The sequence below is a fragment of the Halichoerus grypus genome, chromosome 10, assembly GCF_964656455.1.
Source record: "Halichoerus grypus chromosome 10, mHalGry1.hap1.1, whole genome shotgun sequence".
Classification (NCBI taxonomy): Eukaryota; Metazoa; Chordata; class Mammalia; order Carnivora; family Phocidae; genus Halichoerus; species Halichoerus grypus.
This window is the reverse complement of record NC_135721.1, coordinates 65098882-65118232: the sequence shown is the minus strand read 5'-3', so window position 1 is coordinate 65118232 and position 19351 is coordinate 65098882. Positions and strand designations below refer to the sequence as shown.

General features: G+C 41.1%; 1 long non-coding RNA gene across 2 annotated transcripts in view; it reads right to left on the bottom strand.

Moving 5' to 3' along the window:
* Positions 1-19012, bottom strand: part of LOC144379233 (uncharacterized) — a 122416-nt gene extending 103404 nt beyond the window's left edge. For both annotated transcript variants that reach the window (XR_013441828.1, XR_013441827.1), the window contains exon 1: positions 18767-19012. This is a non-coding gene — a long non-coding RNA (uncharacterized LOC144379233). The remainder of the gene's footprint in view (positions 1-18766) is intronic.
* Positions 19013-19351: the final 339 nt, after the last annotated feature.

Below are 19351 nucleotides of genomic sequence, written 5' to 3'. Positions count from 1 at the left end.
GTGAGCAAGTGGGTGATGGAACTGATAAGAACTCACAGTTATAGTACAACGAGCAGCAAGATTTATGTCAACAACTATCTACAATGGCTATCCTATTCACCAGAAAAGGAACTGAGAGTCTAAATAAATCATACTATCCCCTAACCTTGACCTATCATTTGGGGATTTTCACATGTAAGTGGTAATTAATTAAGCAAGAGAGTATTTTAAGGGGAAGGTTCATTTCTATACCATAGAATTATACTATCAAAAAAGGAAGATCTTTAACTCCAAATACTGGGGAGTTTCAAATGTTGTAGGTATATACATGCATATATCCTTCAAGGATTTCCAATTTTTATAACAATGGAATCCATCATGAAAACAAAATTTTACATTAAATACATGAAGTGAAAAAGCACAACTAGTATGATTGAAATGGGCATGGAGGTCCCTGGATCCCTGCACACTTGGTCTCACTTGCTCTCCTGCATCTTGTCTGCCTTGCACAATTTCACATCCCCTAGGAATACATGTTAGAAACCACCATTCTACCTATGGAACCAATCTCCACTGCTCCTCTCCACAGCAGGGAGAAAGACTGCAGGCCTCTCTCCTTCCCCTGCTGCAAGATTAGAACTGAGAAAAGGAAATGAAGTGGGGCTGACATTGTTCCTTTGAAAGGTTAACTCTATGGATAATGGTAATATTGGTATCAAATAATATACGTATGACAACACAACATCAGCGACTGACAAAGGTATTTTTTAAACTTTCCAAAAACACTTAAAGGAATAAAGAACTTTCCTGTTATTCTAATGTCATCATGTTGAGCATTATAAGTGTTAGATATCATACAGGAGACTCTATCGTGATACTCCTTTGAATTTTGGTCTCCTTTTATTTCCCTACTCCTGGTTGAAGGAAGAGAGAAAAGCCTTTGTGTTCCCTAAGCTCAGGGAAGGCTTTGGTGCTAGTCTCCTGAAGACAACTTCTCTTCTGAGGTTTTATTTTAAAGAGGGCATGATGCTATGAGTTGAGGACAGAGATAAACTCTAGACCTTTAGCAGGTAAAAGAGAAGCAGAAGTGGCAAGAGCCACGGGAAGGAGATTATCCAAGACTTTGGAAAGGGACCAAAGGCTGTGGGTTTCCCAAGTGATGGAGACCTGCGTCTTTTTTCCCCAGTGGCCCCTCTGCAGGTGGCTGCACCTAAGGAGGGAGCAGCAGGAGCATCCAGAGAAGCGGGATCCCAGGCCCAGGGAGTCCGGCACCAGGCAAGATTCCTGTCCCCAAAAGTTCTACAAAGCATCCTGCCACAAGGGACCGTGGTGGCTTGGACAGTCGTCCTGGTAATTGGAATGGACTGGAAACCAGGGAAGTCTTTCCTGAATGTTCTCTCTGCATGAGACCCATTATGTGGTCCTTCTGGAAGAGGGTAGAAAACCCCAGGGATGACTGAGAATTAATTTCCCACCTCTCAGGATGGGACTTGAAACAGGCTTGATTTGATTTACAGAAAACAAAATAGACATTTCTTGCACACTCAAGTTTGAAACAAAATATGTATCTCTTTACACATAGAAAGGCTACGTGATTTTAGAAAAATGCCACCTCAAAAGTGACACCAATATGTCACTTTTTATTACCTCAATACCCTCTGCTAGTTCCCTTCCCAGCTCTCTTTATAAGAAAATCATACTTTGCTGGCACAATCTTCTAACCTCACAAAGTGAATCACATTAGTCAAGGTTGCTTAGTGATGAACACATAACTAAATTCTATTACTGGATGAAGAATGTTGTAAATAATGATTAAAAGTCAGTGTTCATGAATGGGTAGAAAGAAAGAAAAAAAACTGGTGAAACAATTTTACACATGTGTTATCGAGACCAGATAACACATCTTACCAGTAAACTTGATAATGTCAGATTTCACAGTGAACTCACACAGGGAATTTTGAATTTACATATTTTAGATAATAAACCTTGACAGGTTTAGTTTTGTCAGAATTAGACATTTTAAAAGCCAAGAAAAGAAAATTAAGCAAAAGATGGGTATCTAGTTCAGTGACGATCAACCAGGTGTTTCGACAATCCACATGCCTACACCCTCAGAATCGGGGGTATGATTTGTAAGAGCATACTAAATACTATTTTTTATATTCATATAAAAATGCCTATCTTTTAAAAAGCTAGCTCAGGAAGTAAAGCTCAGTACAATCTTCTTGGCTGGAGGGAATATGCAAAAGAGAGACTCTTTACCAGCTGGGGCACATAGAAGCGACTGGGGTGTGGGAGAAACATGAGATCTTCCCATTAGGAAGGGTACGGGCTTCTGACCTTGAGAAGAAGCAATGGAGGTCTCATCTGACACTGGGAATCTCTAAGTTCAGGGGCATATCCTGCAGCCTGAAGGATCCTAGTGCTTCAAAGGTAGGGCAGAGGAGCACTGAAGGAAGACAATTGACAGGTGTGGGGTGAGGGGTGGGGGGTGGGGACACGGCCACACCCACTAGTTTGTGCTGGAAACTGGTCACTATTGTTATTTCTCAATATTTTTAACGTTGTCTACTGAAGGAATTTTTGAGAAGCACCACCTATCTCTAAGCTCATTAATTAGAGACAACAGAAAACCAGAATCTACTTCCAAAAATTAGCCTGTATTTGGAAGGTCTATAGTTCACAAATATATTTCATATGGTAGCTCTCTCTGGCGTCTGTTAATTTAAATATCAAAGAATGTTCACTATTTAGTTCAAAGGAAGAGATTTCTAGATCTGGAACTAATTTCAGGAAGTGCAAATAGGCAACTTTGTGCAGTAGAAAGTAGGAATCAGAAGACGTGCATTCTGGGCCCAACCCATCCATTAATTAGCTGTATGCCTGGGTGCGTTTGCAAAATCATGAATTTCAACTAAATTGAGACTTTTTGCAGGATTCCAGTAAGCCAGGGGCCTCCCAGGAGGTGGTGCCCCTTACAGAAGGGCCATTTGGAAGATGGACAGCTGAAGGTCCCAAGATCTGCGCCAATCAGAGCGGCCCTGCTCTCCTCTCTTCCGTGCATTAGGGTTCTCCCTAAGACATCTGAGAAGAACTCTTCCTCAAAGAAACAAAAACAAACAACAAGATAACACTGAATTTAGGATCTGGGGTCTTCTGTTCTAAGTGTCTAAACATGTTAAACTCGAACTCATGTCCTGTTCTCTCGTCAAGCCAGTGTGGCATGTATGGTCTCCCTTCAGCCCCTTCCACTGAAGCGTGCATGATTTATGACAAGTACTATTGGAAATAAATTCTTCGTTTTCACAGTGGCCTCCATAAAGGTCCATGGTAGCTAAAATAGTTCTGAAATTGATTTCTGTGATCTTTTGTTTCTATGTTACCAAAATGAAAAGCATGCAAGAGGAAATATAAATACATAATTAGTGGCTTAATTAAAATGTATTTTACAAGCATATCTTGGAGATCTTTATTTTAACCTGACATTTAGAATTATGTGTAAGAGGTAATTTTCCTTTTCTTAACGGATTCAAATTGTTTGGAATAAAACCAAAGTCTGACAAAAATTTTAAACTTTAGAATTAAAAAGTCTAGTTACTGTGTGAATTTATTAGCAGAAAGTGGGTTCCCCCCCTTTAGAGACATGATTTATGCTCTCTCTGCTGCTAAAAGATCTGTATACATTATTGGTTGGATGTCCAAGATGCTGCTTTTATCCTCAAACTATGTTTATCTTTTATTAGCTTGATTTTCCATGGTGGCATGGTAAACTCTGCACGTATCCGTGAATACAAGCCTCCAATATGGCAGTGCTGCTTCCCCGCCCCCTTCTTATTTTTTATAAATACTAGAAATGCATAGGGAAAGAGAAGATGCAAGAGATTAATTGTATTGGAAACAGAGTTTCTGTTTCAAAACAAGTATTAAAAGCAAGGACTATCATCAGTCATTTGGTCATTTGCAAGCATCAAAGCCGAATTTCTAACTGAATTCAGTGCACATTAATCTGGATTAACAACATGCTTGCAATACTTCACCAAGAAATTGGCATAAACGGGTAGACACAATGTACCATTAGTTTTGAGATGCGGTATCTACAACAACCAGAATAAATGGAATAGAAATCCTACTTTTCGGGTACTACTTTTTGAGGTAGCAAAACAAGAATCCAGCCTTCTCTCTGTTCTCTGATCCCAACTACTATCCTTTCTCCATTAACCGGGATCATCTCGCTTCTCAATCATAGCACGCAGGAAAGGGAAGGACACGGGCAGTGGCATCCTGGGTGGTCCCTTTACTTAGAGCATGGAAATGAGGCCAGGTAGCTTCTTCCGCATTCCCTTGATAATGATTTGAACTTTATAAATTATTTTATATATCCTTTCATATGTGCATCTCATAATTAAAAAAATTAAGTCTCCTAGAAATCTCATAGGAAAATAACAAAATACTGGATTGGGCGAGATCAACCATTCTGGGGCTTTAGACTTGAGAGGGATACCCACCCTCTATTGGCAAATACCAGGATATAACCAAACTCTCCACATTAAAAGATAAACAGTAAACAAAATTAGCCTTAAGATTTATAAAAAAAAAAAAAAAGCACTCCAGCTAAGGTAAATGGAACATTATCCTTTAGAGTCAGGCAAAGTATACACCTCAAAAAGTTATTTATTGTAGGAAAAAATTTTCAGGGAACATCTGCTTTTATCCTTGACAGCATGTAATGAAAGTTGATCTTTGAAAGAAGAGCAGGGAGCCCTTGTGGGGGAGGGGGAGATGTGCAGATTAAAATAAAATATATGGATTAAGGGAAATTAGCTGAGATCTAAAAATCATTCTGAAGAGCAGGAAATACACAGATACAGACACACATTTAAGCTGTGGACAGACTATAGGGAATGCAGAAAGGACCAGGGGAATTGCAATCCATTTTGGAATTCGGACCTGGCCAGTGTCATTGGTGATGGAGAGCTGTGGTCGCTAATCCCAGCTGATTATCAGAATTACCCAGGAAGCCTTTTCAACACACAGATTACTAGGCCCCAACCCAGACCTACTGAATCAGAATCTTCCATGGCTTTTGTCCCTGAATCTGCATGTTTAAAAATACCCGCAGGTGATTTTGACAATCAGGCAGGCTTTGGAAACACTGGTGTAGAGAATTAAATCTGAAAACGTCATCAGGAAAGTGAAAGAAAGAACAATGAAAAGAAAATGTGAGAGTGGAAATGAGTGGTTTAGAGGAAAGAGAGCACATAAATCAATAAAAGTGCAGGGTAAAAAAAAAAAAAGCCAGAATAATTGGAACAGAAAGGAAAAAATCAGTTATGACAGAAGAAGACGTTCTTGAATGAAACGATATAGCTACAAAGTATACAGTATAAAGTTATAAACCTAGAAAGGACTTAAGTTTTAAGCAAAAATTACTGTAAAGAAGCCCATACATAAAGTCTGGTTAAAAAATAATTATTAAGACAAACAAGGCAAGGCCCACTGGCATTCACCTCACAAAGAACCTAATTGCTGCCCCGCAACTGTTCTGTTTCTCTCATCCCCACCCTCCTAAACAATGATTTCATACTTACTCCTCATTCGGCCGTGGCTTTGCTTCCTGTTTCCATCAGAAAAGAGAACTTCCACAAGCTCCTACTGTTCCATTTACCCATCTCCCACACTGGTACCCAAGTACTTCGTCGACCTTCCTGCCGATGACTGTTGCCGGACGAACCATCTGGGGTTTCACCCCAGCAAAGGCAATGCCGGGATCTCATACCCTCAAGGATGCCGCTCCTGCGATTCTCACTCCTCACCACCAATTTGTGTCTTCTACTGAATGAATCTTTGCCATCAGTCTACAAACATGCTATTATTTCTCCTTCTCTTGACCCCTCCCTCTACCACCACATAGCTCTTCCTTTTACAGATCAACTCCTCCAAAAAAGTGGTCTATACTGGCTGTAACCCAGTATCTCCGTTCTTGGAAGCTGTTTCTATTATGCTTTTGCTCCAGCTCTCTTCTACCAACACTCCTCTTATCCTGAATGATTTTGTTTCATTGTTGCTAAATCCACTGCTCCTTTCTCTAGTCTTCTCTTAAAGCCATCAGCACTTTTTTCCATTTGGCTTCCTGGATATCATCCTTTTTTGATTTCCCTCTGACCTCATTATTTACACGTTTTCAGTCTTCCTTGGATGATTTCTCCTCCTCTAACCTTGTGCCATTGGAGGATCCAAGAGCTTAGGTCCTGGACATCTTCTCCTTAATCTGTACTCATCCCTTTGGCAATATTATCCAAACTCGTAACTTTAAAGATTTTATTTATTTATTTGACAGAGAGAGCAAGCACAAGCAGAAGGAGTGCCAAAGGGAGAAGCAGGCTTCCCAATGAGCAGGGAGCCCAACACGGGGTTCAATCCCAGGACCCTGAGATCATGACCTGAGCCAAAGGCAGATGCTTAACCAACTGAGCCACCCAGACACCCCTCCAATCTCCTAACTTTATATATCATGTGCTTGTTGACAACTCCAAAATTAACATTTCCTACTCAGGCTTATTTTCTTGACTTCAGGTTCATATAACCAACAGCCTACCCAACATTGCCAATTGGACTTCTATTAGACATCTCAAATTTTCATGTCCCAAACTCAGTTCCAAATTTTCTCCCCCAACAGACTCTCCACCTCACCAATGGTCCCTCCTACAGACTTCTCCATCTCTGTCAATGGTGGCAACACCACAGTTTGAGATGCTCAAGGGCAAAAACTCAGTGGGAAAAAGACAGTCATCTTTGACTTTTCTCTTTCATTCATTCCCCTGTTGTCTCTTCAAATGTCCTTAATTTGTTTAAAAATAATCCAGTAGGAGGAAGGGAGGGGCAGAAAATGGCTGGAGGTATAGATAAAACAAGATTAAACATGAGTTGACAACTATGAAAGTGGGCACATAGGAGATCATTAGGCCATTCCCTATCTTTTCCTTTGTTTATATTTTCCATAATAAAAAGCTAAAACATAGATGCTCAAATCCAACCACTTCTCATTAACTCTTTGGCTCACAATCTTCTGATTGCCACCGATTTTACTTTAAGTAAAAGCCACAATGGTTACAATGTATTACAATCATATACCATTCTGGGCTCCCCTTATGTCTTTGACCTCATCTCCTACTGCTCTTCCCCTTGCTCACCGGCTCCAGCCTCGTGGAACTTCTTGTTGTTCCTGGCCAGTTCCAGGCATCCTCTGCATTCCTTCCACTTACTAATTTCTCTGACTTAAATGCTCTTCTCTCAGACATCCACAGATACCACTCCGGGTCTCTGGGTAAATGTCACTTTATCAACCAGTCCTTCCCTGCTCAGCTACTTAAATTGTCAATCATTCCCCTAACTCTCTATCTACTTCTCTCTTTCTCCATGGTGTCTATCACTGTCTAATATTCTATATATTACTTATTTATTGTCTTTATCCCAATGTAAGCCACCTGAGGGCAGGAATTTTTCTGTTTGTGCCCTGCTCCATCTGTAGCACCTAATATAGAGAAGGAAATACTTCCCCAAAGACTTAAACTAAGATGACAGAAGACTCTATCTTCAGGAAAATGTGTGAAACATGTTTTCAATTCCCCTATAAACACTTCTCCCATAATCAAGCACACGTTGATTATGAGACACATAAAATAAGATGACAACAACTTTCACTATCATTCGTGATACAGTGACAAGCACTAGACTTAATCTCACATGGTAAACACTAGAACACTGCACAAAATATATAGAACGACTGATTCCAGACATCAGACCACAGGCCGTGCAGGACCGTGATCCCCGAGGAAAGGGCAGCAAATGAGGTGAGCCCTTCAGTTGCCATTATTTTCTGCCTACAGGCAATTTCTAGACCATAGGAGCAGGAAGAGGGAATCCACACAGTGCATGGAGGCCCTGCTGAAGAGAAGAGACAGAATGGGGCTTAGGGGGACACTGCCACGGGTGGTGAGTGGCTACCATATTAGCACAGCTCTAGACTGATGAGGGACACATGGGTACAAATCCGCTGAAATTGAACACTGGTTGTCTCTAGCGGGTCAAATTGAGCTTTATTTATATATATGTTTACCAAATTTTTCTATAATAAGCAGGTATTCTTTTATAATATGAAAAAAAAAACCACCTATTGAAAACATATGTACATCAAATTCCTAATACCTAATTTGGAATTTTAAGTGGTGATTTCACCAGAAAGTTTTTAGGATTAAACTCTAATAGTGGAGAAACTGAGTTAGCACTTAATCCTTAAAAGCAGGGTTCATCTCTGGATAGGAATTTCTACGCCAATGAAGAGTTGAGCAAAATGGAAATCTCATTTGAATTTAAGGAGCTAGTTTCAAGTTTCCATGTGCGAGTGAAATGAATAGTTTCTTTACAACAATAGTTCCTCTGTACGTTGATGGATCTAGATAGGATTATTTTTAAGAAGTACAAGAAAGGCATTCTTATCTCAGAGACATAATGGATTACCCAGACAATATAAAAATCAGTGAAATTTTGAAACTTTCAGTCATTTGTCTAAGTATATCACAGTTAAAAGGGAAAGAGCTTTGTTTATGGTTGCGTAGAATTTAACAAATATTTTAATAAAGTAGAAAATAAAATTAGTTTAATGGACTTAAATTGAGATGAATAAAAGACTTTATATTAGATTTTTAGAAAATTGAGGGAATATACTGTAAATTCTTTCAATCTGTCTGCGACCTCCTCACATTTCCTCCTTCACACCAATTTGTTTCAATTTATCAACAATAAGACCTCTTAATGGGCCCCATTAGTGCCTAAAATATGCAGCCTGAATAATACATTTGAGACATCAGCATTCTGGTATTTAAGCCTTAGCTTAACTCTGATTTTAAAAAGAATGCCAGTGTTCCATTCGTTTTATTGTTTTACCCATTGTTTGAAAACAGAGTGGAAAAAAAACCACATTAGCTCTTCTCGAATGTCAGCAAACAGGGATAACTCTAAATGTGTGGAGCTGTCAATGCAGGGCACATCACAGGGCTGGAAGTCAGCGGTGTGAGGGCTGTATGTGGGCAGCGTTGCCAGCCAGGAGTTCAAGCTCTTCACCGATACAAGTTTAAGTTCTACCTACCACATCCTTTAGTGCTCAAAGCTTTGCTACATTTAAAAAATTAACCACATCCAAGGACAGAACTTGGGTGTATTAAATGGTATTCATAGGACTACAATTGACAATACCACTTTGAGATAGGACAGGTCATTTTAATGCAAATCAGGTTTTTCCAAACCATAATGTGCACAGTTTTTTAAGTGCTGGCTGTCCCTGAATAGCTCACAATCTTACTGGGAAGTACGGACCTTCACAAACACACATCTAGGGTAAAATTCCAAGGTAATGAATGAATGACGTTATGTTAGGTGGTGCAAATCCTAAAAAATTAAGGCCCAATATTATGCGCTGCCTTGACACTGGATGACATCAGGAGGAGCTCAAATGGCCCAACTGCAAATTCCCTTTCCCCGTCTGCTACCAGGGAAAAGTTTTGCTGGCCTAACAACCTCCCTTCCAAGGGACCAGATGCACTTCCCGCTTAACCCCGAGTAGCAAGTTTTAGTTCCCTGCCAGCCTGCAAAATTAGTCAAACAAGCCATTCACATTCCCCAGTGGAAACCAGGGGTGACCTCATCTTCCTGACACTACAAAGCCTGCCTCCCACAGCCTCTGGGTGTTCATTCTGTTCTTGATGCAACCCCCATGTGGCCCTGCAGGGCATGGTGTCCATCTCTGTGGCTGTGTGACTAGGAAACTGTGGATGGTGTCATCTGTCCAGGGTCAGGTGTCCTGTGTTCAACCATCCCCGTAACTGTAGGGCAGGACTCTCTCCCTCATCAACAGGGTAAATAGGGGAAGATTTGAATAGGCTACCTCTCTTAATACTGCAAAAGGTCTAGCTTTAGAAGAAGATCCTTACAGTGGTTGTCTAAAAGGTTTTAGTGAACTAGGTTGGACTGGATGGAGAAGGACATTAAGGGTTTGGTTTTGCACATGGCCTTGGTCTTACCGCTGGGATTCTCTGCCAAAGAAGTATATAGACAAGAAATGACAGCCCGATAGCAAACAAAGTCATGATTTCATTAACTGGACAAGGACCCAGTTCAACAATGGAGTAAAAGTAGACTACGACTAAAACCTACATTACAGAAACTGATTTGGAGTAGGAGGCCAAAGCAAGCCCTCTTACTTCCTCCATGTTTTCCCTTGAGTTCTAGACTCTCTCTAAACAGCTGCATGATTCTGGATGACTGCTCCATCAGCTCCATCCAGCTGCAGGTAGAACGGAGTGTTAAAATGGCCAGGCCAGCTGAGAAAGACTCTTTCTGGTTTGTCCAATTCCTGGGGACAGGAAGTACAACATTCCTGAGCAATGACCTTTAATGCAGTGATCCCACCCGCTGGTAAAATGGTCCCAGTCAATGTCCAGTCGTGACAGTCTGCTGAGCAAATTTGTTCCACGGTGGAATGAAAGTGGGTGGAGAGAGGGATGCTAGAAGTGCAGCAACAGTTTCCTTTTAAACCATGAACAAAAGTCAAAGTTCCTTCTTCCAAATAGGAGGGAACAGAGTCCAGGTAAGTTAACTATATCTGTAAACAGAGTAACGCAGAAATGAGGATGGTTTATGGTAAAATACACCATTTGGACTAGAGGATCCAAACTGTGGAGCTGTGAGATCAGTAGGGCCGTGTGAAGACAGAGATCCATGCCTTGTAAGAGTGCCAAGTTGAAAGCCAAGAGAGGGCTGAAAAATACGTCCCCAAAACATGCAACCTTTATGCAACCTTTCTTGCATAAACACCAAGGTTTCAGGACACTCCAGGAGTCCGATCTCTGGTACCCATAACTCTCAGTGAAAAATTCCAGAAGCAGGGATAATCCGGTGGCCTGGCAAACAAAGAATGAGGACTACCTAAAACTTACTGGGTATTTTTGCCATTTATTCAGGAAATATCTACCAAGAATCTGCCGGATCCCAAGCATGGGGCTGGGCACAAAGAGAGGAGTATGAGACAATCTCAACTCTTAAACCATTTGTTTTTTAATGGTAATCCTGACTGATCAGTGGCTTAACACCTACCATGGGCCAGGCAGTACATATGGACCATCTTATTTCAGCCTCACAAGAACACTATGAGGAAGGCAGGGACAATAATTATTACTACTTTTTGATGAGGAAATTAAGGTTCAGAAAGGTAAAACTTGCTCAAAGTCATGTCATTAAGAAGTGGTTCCAACTTCAGAGCACAGTTTGTGACCATTATGGTATATTCCTGCAAATACTGAATGAGAAGCAAAAAGAATATTAAAACAAGTAGAATTTCAGTTCTATCTATATTCAGTTCAGAAGAAAAGTTGATAATGGATGGGGCACCTGGGTGGCTCAGTCAGTTAAGTGTCTGACTCTCTGACTCTTGATTTCGGCTCAGGTCATGATCTCAGGGTTGTGAGATTGAGCCTGCTTCGGGCTGGGCTTGGAGCCTGCTTCAGATTCTCTCTTTCCCCTTCTTCTGCCCTTCTCCCTGCCCCTCCTTTCCCTCTCTAAACAACAACAACAACAAAAACCACAATGGATCTGTTAAAAAATATAAAAAATTTTCTTAGATAAGGTAAAAAGTTTAAAGAGTAGTAATTCTAAGGGAAAATACCCACGACCCTTACATATATGGATAGGAAATGATAAAAAGAAAATAGTAACGTTGGGATATAACCCCATGAAGTATGGCCAAGATGAAATTATATGGTTTCTACAGATTTTATTTTATGTAACCTCAAACATTCATTAGGGAAATAACATAATTAAAATCATTGTATTTTCCCATTAGTGAGGCTTTCTGTTCTCATCCAATCTAATCAAACTATATTCCACTCAAAGCAAAAGTCTAACGTTAATTACTTGGTCCCATCTTCTACTCTATTCAGGCCCATCTACAGAGAGTTTGGAGCAGATTATCTTATGGATAAGGTAACAGTCTTAACACAGATGAAATATAGCTTAAAATGAGGATTAACAGAAGGCTCAACAAGGGAACAGAAGCTAAAATAGAAACAAAAAGCAAAAGAAAATACAAGTTTTGCAGGAGAGTCTGTTACCAAAGTGCACACTGAGGCAAACTGTCCTTAACATGTGAGCAGTTGCTTTTTCTCTTGCAACTAACCCCAAGAAGGTGAGGTGAGGACACTAGCCTGGCCCAACCAATGCATCTGATAAAGGGGGGTTTAACAAAGCTCTTGCGGGTGCAAGGGCCTCGCCGGGGCAGATAGGGTAGATGTTGGTATCCCAATGTATGGACTAAAGCACACAAACCCCGAGAGGTCAGACTTGCCCTCTGGGTTTCTGTCAGGGGAGCTCAGGTCTTTGTTCATGGTGGCAGCTCCTTACAGCCTGCAAGGCTTCCTGCTATCCCCACGATGCTGACTAGCCAAGATAAAGTTAGGACTATGGTATTTCCCGCTCTGTCCTCTACATGACAGAAAACTACAGAAATACCTGCTTTCTTCCTAATGCTGTTTCCCTTCTCTTAAAATATAGGAAAGTCCTTTAAGATTTCTTTTCCTGAATCTTACAACCCATTATTAAAGCCTTAGAGCAATGTTGGCAGAGAAAGCCAAAAAAAAAAAAAAAAAAAGGAAATTTAAATCAGGAAGTTTGCTCCCAGCTTACCCTATGATGATAAAAAAAAAGAAAAAACATGGCTAAGTTTCCAAACTCTTGAAAAGCTTATAAACACCAAAATAATTAACTATAACTTGGAGCACGTAATACCATTATAATTACATAAGGGAAAGGGGATAGGTTAGAAAAATAGTTTAAAGGAAATGACTTGTGAAATGTTGATTTGCCGTGTCAGATTGAAAAGATGGGCCTAGGAGGTATTTGAGGTAAACTACCCCTTATTAATTAAAAGTGTTGCACTTTTCTATTTAAAATCTCACCTGTGATTTTTTTTTTATTAAGGGATATTCTAATTTGTAGGTCAAAAGCCTCATTTTTCTTTAAGTGGAAGCTTCTGTCCTAAGTCTTCACTTGTACTAAAGCGGAAAAGCATTTTTAAATTTATCAAGGTCTACCCATCCATATAAAAACAATGACCATGGCTCAGCAGCTCGTCACCCCAGGCTGACACTGTGGCGCCAGGAGCTGTGGCGACTAGCGACTGTGTGCGTGTTCTTGGACTGCTGCTTCTGTTTCACCAGCTCCGGCACCTCAACATCAGTTTCAGCTGCTGCACGTTGGTGACGATGCACTGTGTATGGTGACAGTTTACAAGTAGACGGTGCAAACTTTCGCTTTTCAACAACCCCCCCAATCTCTGATGGCTATTATGTTCTCCTCCCCTATCGGAGCCTTCCTGTTTTGAAGGAGTCCACTCCTGAAACATCTGCTGGGTTTACTCTTTCTAGTTATTTTTACCCATTCTCACACCATAGTGACATTAGGAAGACCCTATTTTGAACTTTATGTTCCATTTTTATTGGCACGATTTAAACAAGAGGTAGAGAAACATTAGGCAAAGGCACTGAGGTATAAAAAAGACTGATCTAAAAACAAATCCTCGCTGTTTCTCTTTCCAGCTGGGTGAGCTTCCACCACGGTTAAGGCTAGGGCAGGGCGGTGGGAAACGGTACTTTTTGGGTGCCTACTTTGTGTAAGGCGCTTTACGCTTTCCTTATTCGATCCAATAACCCTACAAGGTAAGTTCTTTCATCCCTACTCTTTTGGGATCTTATTCATTCATTTTTTAGTATATGTGCTGCTGAAGCGAGCACTATTCATTTATTTTTTAAAGATTAATAAGAGACATAGTCCAAATCTAAAGCTCAAAGAATTTAACTAAGTTATGCAGAGTCACAGAGCTTTAAAAACAGAGCTAGGACTTAAGCTCAGCTCTAACCCTGAATTTCAATAAACATTAGTTCTCCTCTGCTAGGGCAAGTACAGGGAATAGTAATTTGTATCATCGAAGGAATCAAAGGTTGGTTTTATTGGGCAGAAATTTAAGAACTTAAGTTGCTTAGTTTAGAAGGTAGTTTTAATTACCCTTTTAAAATGCGGAGATTCTCTAAGGAGTTGTTGAACAATTACCACCTATGTCCAGTAAAAACACTGAAAAGCTCAAAGTAGTACAATATATTTTGTATTTTCTGGGTATTTTTTCTGGGTTAATTTCATTGATAATTTCATTGATAGGACCTGTTGTTTGCAAGGCACTTTCCTGGGTGCTGAGAACCCTAAATGAATCAACTATGAATCTCATGGTCCAGCAAGAAGAGACCAGAACACAAAAGGTGTGGAATATATGTTGGATTGCTCAATAATTAGATAATAAGACGTGATCATCTTCCTTGCAAGTCATTACTACATCTCTGGAATTCTTCATAGAAAACAAGGAAAGCAGCCCCCCCTTCTAGTAAATACGCTAGAAGACAGAAAACCCTCAAAACTAGACAGCTTAGACTAGGGATTCCTAACTTTTTGGGAATGGTAACCACCTCAACCATGTTTCATTTTGTATTCCTTTCTCAAGAAGTAGTATGTCCATAGCTATTCATTCAATAAATCTTTACTACATGACCACTCTATTGAGGACATCACTATAGTACCAACATGGTCCTTTACTAACAGCTGCCTAGGACCATTGCTCATCCTTTGGTTATGCAGCTTCTATGTAAGATACCATAGGTGGATTATTTTAAAATAAACCTTGAGTCACGAAATTATGGAGGTGACTAGAATGCTCCAAAATCATAATACAGGTTTCTTTCTTCAATGGAGTAAATTGCCAAACTCATGATTTCTAACAATGATTTTGGAGTAGCCCAGGCCGCCTGTGATTGCTTTAGTGATTTCAAGAGATCTCATAAACTTTTTAAGATTTTTATGTATACATTAAACAAATATAAACATGTTCATGCATATATCCAGGATCACTTGTATCAGAGAGATCTACGTGATTTATACTAGAGACTTTTAAGAGATGTCACACCTCATATTGTTTTATAATCTTTCTCTCTCTTAAAAGTACAATATAAATCAATTAGTTTTGAACTTAGACCAGAGGAAAACTCGGGGTTCCTTTCCTATCTGTAATTCATTTGAAACTATTAATCTTCAAAGATAAGCAAACCTAACATTTCTCATTCCCATTGCCCTCAAATTAATGTATATTTTGGTTTGATAAAATTCTTAGTCTACGAGGTGCCTGGGGGGCTCAGTCGGTTAAGCGGCTGATTATTGATTTCGGCTCAGGTCATGATCTCAGGGTCGTGGGATCGAGCCCCGCATTGGGGCTCCCTCTCCCTCTGCTTCTCTCTCTCTCTCTCAAATAAATCAATTCTTTAAAAAAATTTCTTAGTCTAAAGTAATGAAGACAATGAAAAAAATGACAATATAATATGTGTACTTGATGGACTGTCTACCCTACTAATTATAAAAACAGGAAGAATACTAACAGCTAAGTTTTAATGAGTGCTTACTATGTGCCAGGGTAAATTCTCTGTATTTTCTCATTTAACTTTACAATACCTATCATTGAGGAAAACAAACTATCTTTAAAAAAATAAAAGTAGAGATAGATTTGACTTGATGCCATACTCTTGAGCTCCTCGCTGGTATCGCATCACTGAATAAAGAACTGAGAGGAAGCTGGACTCTCTTTTCCTATCAGGTTATACAACTGTACCTTCATTATTTTTGACATTTTCCTATGGTTTGAAAAAAGTGTTGACAATTTTCTGCATCTATAACATTTCGGATGAGCAATTTCTATCCTATTGTGTTTCCTCACATATGGTGTTCTAGCTCAAACAGCACTGGTATTTTTAACTTGCACAATATTAGTAAGCCACTTTGAATTATTCTTCGCTGACAAGAATCCAAACTACCTAACATGAGAAAATTACATGTATTATTGAGGCTAGTGTGTTCACTGATTTTCAGACATAGATTACCCAGAATCACTGTATTTTACCGCTGAAAGGGATCATAAAGATGATCTAATCTACCTTTTTTTTTTTTTAAACAAATGAGAAGCTACAGCAGACAGGTTTAAGTGTTTCTCCTAGGTCAGAGTAGCTAGTTAGTAGTAGAAAAAACTAACATTCCAGTGCTTGTCCTACATTAAAAAGTCACTATTAAAATCCACATTATTTTGCAGTACCCTACAGAGGATGTACCAATCATAAGTAATGGGCATTTTCAAATAAGTGGCACATTTTTATAATACTGTATTATCCTCAGTACTGAAATTTGATACTTGTGACAATCAGTTACATACTACTATTGTGTATCATTGTTCACATTTTTTTTCAGTATGTATGTCTTGTATTCCTAACTAGATTGTGACTTTTCGGTGGTAGGCATAATTATCTTTTTAAAATGCTTCTAACATCCCTCAATAAATCTACATATATATGAACTGCTTAACAATTGGAAAGAGATTGACATATATTTAGATTTTAGTCTTATACTACATGACTCAAAATAGAACCAAACAACTTTCATTTTGTATGGATGCAGGTGAATTTGTTTTGAAAGGGACAAAGTTGAGAAATTCCTCATTTATTCACAGCAAGCAGTTGGGAATGTCCCTGAAGGTGAGTGGTTTTAGGAGCTTGAAGAGATTGGTGAAGGATGGAATCAATATTAGAGGGACTGACGAGAGAGTTGACTAAGTCTTAAAGACATGGGGTAGCATATCACATCAAACTGCTCAATCAAAACCCGAGCTAATAATGACCAAGGACTGACCATGAGTATGCCAACCCCCCATCAGTACTCTGCCTGTATTAAATCATCCACACCTGAGGACAACCTTAAGAATATTTTCATTTTGTGGATGAAGACATTGAAGCTCAGAGATAATAGATCATTTGCCCAACTGAAGCAGCTACTAAGGGGTGGAACAAGGATTCAAACACCGACTGTGCCGAAGGCCTATGCTCCCAGAGACTGATGACTAGGATAAAACCAGGTAAGTATGTGGTGTTTAATACAGTGCTGAACAAAGGCCTGGCTCTCAAGCAGGAGCTCAATTGTTAGTTTCCCCATTTTGGGGTTTTCAACCCGCTCTCCCCATACGTATTTACCCACCCAATCCTTATTCCCCAAACACGTATTTACACACACTCCACTCTTTTTACCAACTCAGTTGTGTAGGTAACTAGATATCAAACTTCTATTCATATATTCTTCTTCTTCATAGGAGGGACTTAAGCTCACGTACGTACAATGAGTCCGGCGACCAAACTCGACTCTCTCCACATTACTCCAGGTAAATGTAAATACATACTAATACTGGCTCTGGGTTACAAAACATGCGCACATGCATAGCTTGGTTATACAGCAGAATTCAACTCAATAAGGATTCTTCTTCTCCCATTATCCAGGCAAGTGCAAGAGTCACCATGGCTGATGCCAAAGACATTTGGCTCTGGTAGTGGAAACTGGGAAGCAATGGTGAAATGAGGTAAGAAAATCCGGGGCCAGAAGGTGGACGCAAGTCACCAACTTGCTCTTTTTGGATAAGCGCTACTAATACCAACCCCAACCTGCTGCCAAAGCCTACCGTCCCCTCCGCCCGATTCTGAACCCCATTCAGGCTGGAGCAGATGCACACAACGCGGGGAGTCTCGTTTGCAGGAGAGGAGTGTTCCCTTGCTCTATTTTAATGCTTGCTGCCGGGCCGGGGAAGGAAGATTTGCCAGAAATCGTGGAGAACAGCGACAGCCAAGCTTTTTCAAGCAAAGACTAGTCAGCCCAGGAGCAGCTAATCATGACTTGCACAGTATTTAACGGTTCACGTAAACAAGTTTCTCTCCTGCCTGCGTGCACTTTTGGAGCCAGCTGCCGCAGACGTGGGCAACGCCGGGAGGCCTCCTGCCAGGCTCTGCGGGGACGCAGGCAGTACAGCCTCCAGCACCAGAGCCGAGGGCCGCGGGGGAGGCTCTGGGAACCGCCCCTTGCCGATACCCAAGGCCAAAGTGGGCCTTAATAAACACTCCGCCCGGCCCGATAAGAAAGGCCAAGTTCAAACACATAACGTTCAGCCTAGGGCGGGTCCGGGAAGGACGCCCAGAGATCCGACCACCAGCCCCTGCCTGGCCCTGCGGGCGCGCTCGCTAGCTTGCGGGGCCGAGCCGGATTACTGCGCCTGCGCGCTCCGGCTCCGCCCCCAAGCCGCTTTCCGAGGCCGCGCGCCGGGAGCCCGCCGTCGCTTAGCAACTTGCGAGTCACAGTCGCGGCCCTCCGCGCGCCCCTTTCCCCGCAGGGCTTGGTCCCAGATCTTCCCGTGAGGCTCCTCGCTGCCTCGTGTCAGGCCGTGGGAGCCCATGGAGGTAAAGGAGGATAAGCAGCAGTAAGTGCTGGGGTTTGGTTTTCTTTCCCCTTCTGAAAATATTTCCTTCCTTCCTTCGGGGAGGGTGAAGTGAGACCCGAGGGGTGGGTCCTCGGGCCATCATTAGAGCTTCTCCTCTTCCATCCTAGTAGTTGAGCGCGCTTACCGGAATATTTTTTTAAAACACACTTACTGGGCACCCACTCTGTGTCGGGCACTTTACATGCATTGCCTGGCCCAACATTCTTCAAGTCCCATGGAATCATCCACTCCTTCTCACACCCTACATCTAAATTATTAGAAAATTCTGTAGCCTTTACTTTTAAAATATATCCAGACTTCCAGTATAAGCCCCACCCTCGCCCAGCTACCAGCGTCTCTTACCTGGATGTTGTTAACAGCCTCGGCTGCTCCGCTTGCCTCTCTGCAGCGTCCTCAACATAGCAGTCTGGTCTTTTTTTTTTTTTTTTTAACAACGTAGGTTAGATCACTATTCTCCATTGGCCCTTGCAGAGTAAGAGCTAGGGTCCTTACAGTGGCCTGTGGGACCTACACAAACTGCCCCTTTTCCTTTATTGGGTCTTACCGCTTGCCCTCCGACTCCACTTGGCTCCAGCACGCAGGCCTCCGTGCTAGCAGTGATTCTCAAAGTGTGTTTCCCTCCCGCCCATCCAGCATCACCTGAGAACTTATTAGAAATGCATATTCTTGCAGCCTCCCCACCACAGATATACTGAATCAGAAATTTGGAGTTGAGAACAATAATCTGGGTTTTAAGAAGCCTCCAGGTGATTCTGATGTACCCTAAATTTTAAGAACTATTGACCAAGGTGTTACAGCTAATACCACATGGCCAGGGGTATCTGCTTCCAAAGCCTATATTTTTGTCACTGAACAGTGGTTCTCAACATACATAAGAATCACCTGGAGAGCTGGTTAAAACAGTTTCCTGAGAATCTGCCTCAGGTT